Below are 6582 nucleotides of genomic sequence, written 5' to 3'. Positions count from 1 at the left end.
TAGTTAAATGATCCAAACATTGATCCTAAACATGATTTTTGGAGATTAAAGTGGACTTTTTTGGTGCAAAATTCATGAACTTGATTAATTTGATATAATTGCCATTTGAGACTTGTTTAATTGTTAGTAATAACTGTTTTGACATGTTATTTGAGTTAAATGCTTATGAACTTTGTCTACATTTTCATATGTGCTTATTTGAAAAAGTATAGAATTGTAAAAATTATGAAAATGCATATAAGTTTAAGTTTGATTTAACATGTTATTGTGGTTAATTTAAGTTGTTATTTTGCTAACACTAATGCATATTTGGATGCACAAATTTTGTGTTTAATGTGTTTTGCAGAGAGCCGATACTGGAGGTTCATCATCATCATCATCTAGACGACCTGCTCCAGCTCCAGAACCAGAACCAGAAATGCAATATGAACCTGAACCAGAACAACAACAGGAACAACAACATCAGCCTGATCAACATGTACCTTATTATGATCCGCTACAGTTTGTTAATGAATTCATAGTATTTTTAATGCATCCACCTGTAGAATACCCAAGGATTCCTGAACACACGTTGCATCCTAATCTGAGATTCGATAGACGATGGAGAGATTACCCGGCATATTAAAGTAATAAATTTAAATTAATAACGAAAGATGTAGAGGTGCCTAGGGTAATTGATTGGGATCCTTTGGAAAGGTCCAACTTGTTGACCGTGTTAGGGAGCATCTGATTCAAAGGTATGGCAGTTCTTCTTTTACTGATTGGGAACGCTTATTCACCATTCGTAGACCTGTATATAAGGAATGGTGTGTTGAGCTGATGAGTACTATAGCGTTAAATGTAGATGTAGATAGATTAGATGATAGAAGTTTTCTTAGGTTTATACTTGGCGGTAGGATGTACAGGATGTCCATGCTGGACATGGCCAGGGCATTACAGATATATACTCCTAGTGAATTACTACTACCCGATTGTATGAGTTTGATTTATCGTGGTGAAAGGGTAGATAGGAATTTTGACACGAACGCCGTCTGGAGGCGTATGTCGGATTATAATGTTTTTGGGCGGGGAGGAACACATACCTACTTACATATTAACAAAGCTGAGCTTCGTATAATTCATAGATTTTTGGCTAACTCGATTACACAGAGAGGTCACAACAAGGAAAAATTGACCTTACATGATTTATTTTACCTAAAGTGTATTCGAGACCCAAGAGGCTTTGTTAATATCCCCTACTGTGTTGGTTTTTATTTATCTAAGATGGTTGAAGGAATACAGGAAGGGGGGATTATAGGAGGAGGTATTTTTGTTACTCTCATTAGAGAGTATTTAGGTGTAGATAAGGACCAAGGGGGTCCACTTTTGGAATGTAGGGAACATGTTGAGCTTTTAGGATTGAGGGTTTATGCGGGTGCTAAGGTATTGAAGAGTAGACGCAACCAGGCAATACCCTATGTAGGTAGTCATCCGCAGGTAGAAAGAGGATCAGACGAGGAGATGGAGGAAGCGGATGACGTTAGGGATGTCATTCGGGAGGCTATGACTGATGTCTACCAGCGTGTAGATGAGGTAGACATGACAAACGCGGAGAGATTTCGTCGGATGGAGCAGTGGCAAGCCCGGAATGATTACGAGCATTCCAGGCAACGACAGCATGATAGATGGGACTATCATCAGCGTCAGATTATGAGCCGGCTGTCACCTCAGGAGCCCTACATCCCGACCCGACCAGCTTACTATCCTCCACACCAGCCCGAGATGAGACCGCCTTATACTCTATACGACCCTAACCAGGCATACCAGTACACCTATCACCAACCATGGAACCCGGACGATGACATGAACTGGAACCCCTATCCAGATTGATTTAGTTCCTGTTGGTAATTTTTATGACTTTAATTTTTATTATTTCTGTTTATTTATGTTTAAACTTATGATATCGTGATACTTTTATTGTAATATTTAATATTTTTAATTGTTGTACTAATGTTTAATATTTGATTTGAAAGTGGGATTTTAAGTCCCATTTTAAATTACCATGCATACTTATATTTGTATGTATGTATATTGTCAATTGTACAAAACAGGGTAAAACAGCGCATTTTCAAAGACTGGCATTAAGTTCAGCAAAAGCTAGTACTTTTGACGACAAAACGAAAAACAAATGTGATGTAACAACAAGACGGAATGAACAAATGATATGCACCATTTATCATTCAGCATACAAACGCCAATATGTTTGGAAACTTTGGTAAAATTTAATTATTTTTCTACGCTAATCACCCTCAATAATTTAAATTGTTACTGATTTCTTGCAAATGAGGGCATTGCAAGATCTTAAGTGTGGGAAGGGGTTAAATTCTTTCGGATTTTTAAAATTTTAACTTATACACTTGGTTACCATTAAATATACTAGTAAAGCAATAGTTGTATTAGAATCTAGTGCTCTCTGATAATAAAGAACAGCCCTAGTCTTATATAATGACTACCCAATTCTAGTAAAAATTTTCAAAATTTTCAATTAAATGAACTCAAAATCATGTTTATACATATTTATGAATAATAAAACTAGGTGTTAACACCGAAATTATTGTTACCTCGGAAAGGACATAAATTGAGAAACAAACTAAAATGTTAGAATTCATTTAAAATGGAATATAGGACAATAAAAAGGAAAATAAAAGCTAAGTGTGGGAAAATTTACCAAGTTATTTAAAACATAAGTCACATATTTGTGTAACAAATAACTAAAGATACTTTTGCTTTAAACTAATCTAAACAGTTTTAAACAATTTACTGTAATACATTTGAAAGAAAGATGGATCTACGCGATGAATCAATTCCATCATTAAAAAGAAGTAAAGTCTTCCGAAAAAGAAACGCGCTTCTTGATTTAGGTCATGAAGTTGTCATCCAGACCAGCTGTAGGTTGACGAAAAATCTAGAAAAGTCATCTCTAAAATTAGCAGGAAATCCACGAACCTCAGCATCAAATAGGGTCGCCATGTGGTCAGACTTATCCTAACCATGAGAGGATCTGTCTTGTAAAATGGGGAGAACGCCGTGCAAATTAGCTGGATAAGACTAATGAACCAGATCCTCAGAAAGGATAATCTCCTTAAAGATCAAAAATCATCTTTTAAGCCTGATATTACTCAATTCTAGAGATTGACCTTAAAGATTGAGAATTACAAACTCATGGAATTCGATGATATCTAAACTCGAGCTTGAACGAGAAAATAGTTTGATAAAAATTACAAACCGGTTTGTTTTCTGAAAACTCATTTTTAATGCGTTCATTACCATTGAATGTAAAATCCTAGGAATTCATTAGATCACCTGAACCAAATCGGGTGTCAACCGTAAGAACGGTGGTTGCATAGCATGGTCAAAGACAGGACCTTGTGCCAGACCGGAAAATTATAAGGGTGAGCTTTACTATTGCTCCTACCAAGGATAGTAATTTCATCTGACACGTTATAGACCATAATTAAAAGCATGTCAGGGGACATTGCCTTAACAGTTGCTTGTTCAACGCTTTCCTTTACAACCGGACGGTATTTTACCGAAAGGTAATATACGGAACAAGTATACTGGACGTGTTGCTTTCCCAATACAAGGTTAGCAAGTGGGTGACACAAAACCGCAAGTTTTGAGCTAAAATTTTCAAATCTGACACCCACCAAACCCACAAAAACATTTTGCAAACACCGGTGAAGGGTTATTCTGGAAAAACTTATCTAGGGTAAAAGCAAGATTTAATTTTCAAAAGATCAAATATTTTCATAAAGATCCAATTTCCTTAAGGATCTAAATTTTCATAGTCATGTGGGACTGTAAACCACAACGTTACTACCATTGTTTATACCGCCGTATAGAAATCACTGATGTACAAAGTGTGAAGAATAAAGAAGTGATTCTAGTATTTTTATTTCAAGACTATATTGCTTGAGGACAAGCAACGCTCAAGTGTGGGAAGATTTGATAATGCTAAAAACGAACATATATTTCATAGCATTATCCCTCAAGAAAGACAAGCTTTTAGTTGCAATTGTTCTATTTACAAGTGATATTCATTTAAATAATAAAAGGTGAAGACAAAAGACGGATTCGACGAATTGAAGACGCAAACGACCAAAAAGCTCAAAAGTACAAAATACAATCAAAGAGGTTCCAATTATTGATTAGAAGCGTCTCAAAATTACAAGAGCACAAGAAGCGAAACGCAAAATACAAGATATTAAATTGTACGCAAGGACGTTCGAAAATCCGGAACCGGGACCAAAGTCAACTCTCAACGCTCGACGCAACGGACTAAAAATTACAAGTTAACTATGCACATAAATAAAATATAATATTTAAATAATTCTTAAAATTATTTATATATTATATTATTATTTATAAACGTCGGCAAGAAAAAAAACAAAGATATGTGACTTCTCCCAGCTGGCCATGCGATCGCATGGCCTGGAGGCACAAAAGCCATGCTATCGCATGGCTCTGAAATCCAGCCCAGGTCCTATAAATTCAACGCGTTTTGGCCAAAATAAACACATCTTTTCCTTTCCTTCTATCAACGTAAACACACACACACACACACACACACACACACATATATATATATATATATATATATATATATATATATATATATATATATATATATATATATATATTATATTTTAATTTTAATTTTAAATTCTAATAATAAGGGTATGTTAGCGAATGTTGTAAGGGTGTAAGTCGAAATTCTGTCCGTGTAACGCTACGCTATTTTTAATCACTGTAAGTTATGATTAATGTTATTTTTAATTTAATGTCTCCTAGCTAAGTTATTATTATGCTTATTTAAGACGAAGTAATCATGATGTTGGGCTAAAAATATTAAGATTGGGTAATTGGGCTTTGTACCATAATTGGGGTTTGGATAAAAGAACGATACTTGTGGAATTTAGACTATGGGCTATTAATGGGCTTTATATTAACTAAACGAAACCTCGTTAATTTAATATATACACTTATAATTTGACGTATTTATATATAACCACATACGCTTGACTGGGCACGGTGGGCGGGATATCTATAAATACCAATAATTGTTCATTTTACCGGACACGGAACTGGATTAATAGTTAGTAGACTTGTTAAAACGGGGGTGGATTACATTCAAGGGTAATTGGTGTAATTGTTAACAAAGTAGTAAAACCTTGGTTTACACGCAGTCGATAACCTGGTGTATTCATTAAACAAAGTATTAAAACCTTGTTACAATTCGAATCCCCAATTAGTTGGAATATTTGACTTCGGGAATAAGAATAATTTGGCGAAGACTTCCGCATTTTATGATTATGACTGATGGACTATTATGGACAAATCCGTATGGACATATCAAATAATCCAGGACAAAGAACAATTAACCCATGGGAATAAACTAAAAATCAACACGTCAAACATCATGATTATAGAAGCTTAAATAAGCATAATTCTTTTATTTTCATATTTAATTGCACTTTTAATTATCGCACTTTTATTTATTGTCATTGTATTTAATTGCACTTTTAATTATCGTACTTTTTAATTATCGCACTTTTATTTATCGCAAATTCATTATCGTTATTTACTTTACGTTTTAAATTAAGTTGTATTTATTTTTAATATTTTACATTAGGTTTTAACTGTGACTAAAGTTTTAAAATCGACAAACCGGTCATTAAACGGTAAAAACCCCCTTTTTATAATAATAATATTACTTATATATATATTTTGTATTTTTATAAGTTAAACTAATATAGTGTTAAGCTTGTTTAAAAGATTCCCTGTGGAACGAACCGGACTTACTAAAAACTACACTACTGTACGATTAGGTACACTGCATATAAGTGTTGTAGCAAGGTTTAGGTATATCCATTCTATAAATAAATAAATATCTTGTGTAAAATTGTATCGTATTTAATAGTTATTTCGTTGTAAAAATAATACTATTTCCTAGTATACCTCGCACACATCATATATATATATATATATATATATATATATATATATATATATATATATATATATATATATATATATATATATATATATATATATATATATATAACGTCCGCTGTTCTTGAGCTGTGAGTACCAAAATCTCGAATTCAATTCATTCTTCAAAATTAAAAATGCAGAAGGAACCTAAATCCAGTCGTGATTCTTTCTGTAAAATTTTACATCTTAATTCGTAAAATCAAAGATGAATTTTGGAGTCAAAGTTCTTATTTAAAAAGTCAACGTAATTGTTCATCGTCAAAGTCAGGTTTGTTTCAATGTTTTAAGTTTAATTGATGTTTTATATAGTTTCTAATAATCATTTAGAACCGTTTTCATGTTATGATCATTATCTAAAACGAACTTGAAATTGAAGTTTGATTTTGAGTTCATAAAAAGTATACAGCGAACGGTTATAGTTTCTTTAATTTTTTTTTTTTTTGTGTTTTAAATAATTTAATCAAGTACCAAACATTTGTTTTATATAAACATTGAATCCTAAAACTAAAAACGTCCGAATTTTAAAATCAAATTTGAAGGTATCAAGTG

This window comes from Rutidosis leptorrhynchoides, chromosome 1 (assembly GCF_046630445.1).
Source record: "Rutidosis leptorrhynchoides isolate AG116_Rl617_1_P2 chromosome 1, CSIRO_AGI_Rlap_v1, whole genome shotgun sequence".
NCBI classification, from domain to species: Eukaryota; Viridiplantae; Streptophyta; class Magnoliopsida; order Asterales; family Asteraceae; genus Rutidosis; species Rutidosis leptorrhynchoides.
The sequence above is the reverse complement of the archived record's forward strand: the minus strand, read 5'-3'. Positions refer to the sequence as shown.